Raw genomic sequence first — 318 nt, forward strand, 5'->3', positions numbered from 1 at the left:
CGTAGCGTAGGGTCTGCCAACGGCGTCAGACGCTGTCATCATGTGACTATGATCTCCACCCTCCTTAAGCCTGCTACCGGGGGCTTCTAAGGCTTTGTTTTCTGGGGGCAGAGAACTGGACTCAGGGGCAAAGTCGTCTCCTTTCCTGGTCCGCGATTCTATGATCATAGCTGGATCTCCTAAAAAGGCACGTTTCGGTGTTTATCATTCTCTTTCTTGGAGTTCTTTGAATGAGAACCCCGCGTTTCTTACAGGCAGCAGTTTCTTGATTCTAGATGTTGGGGGATATTCTTGATCTTTGCTTACTGTGAAAGAAAG

At 48.4% G+C, this 318-nt stretch overlaps 1 protein-coding gene across 1 annotated transcript in view; it reads right to left on the reverse strand.

The window, feature by feature from the left end:
* The window catches only part of XYLT1 (xylosyltransferase 1), a 74845-nt gene that overhangs the window by 23401 nt on the left and 51126 nt on the right, over positions 1 to 318 (reverse strand).

The sequence above is a fragment of the Pteropus vampyrus genome, unplaced genomic scaffold, assembly GCF_000151845.1.
Source record: "Pteropus vampyrus isolate Shadow unplaced genomic scaffold, Pvam_2.0 Scaffold413, whole genome shotgun sequence".
NCBI classification, from domain to species: Eukaryota; Metazoa; Chordata; class Mammalia; order Chiroptera; family Pteropodidae; genus Pteropus; species Pteropus vampyrus.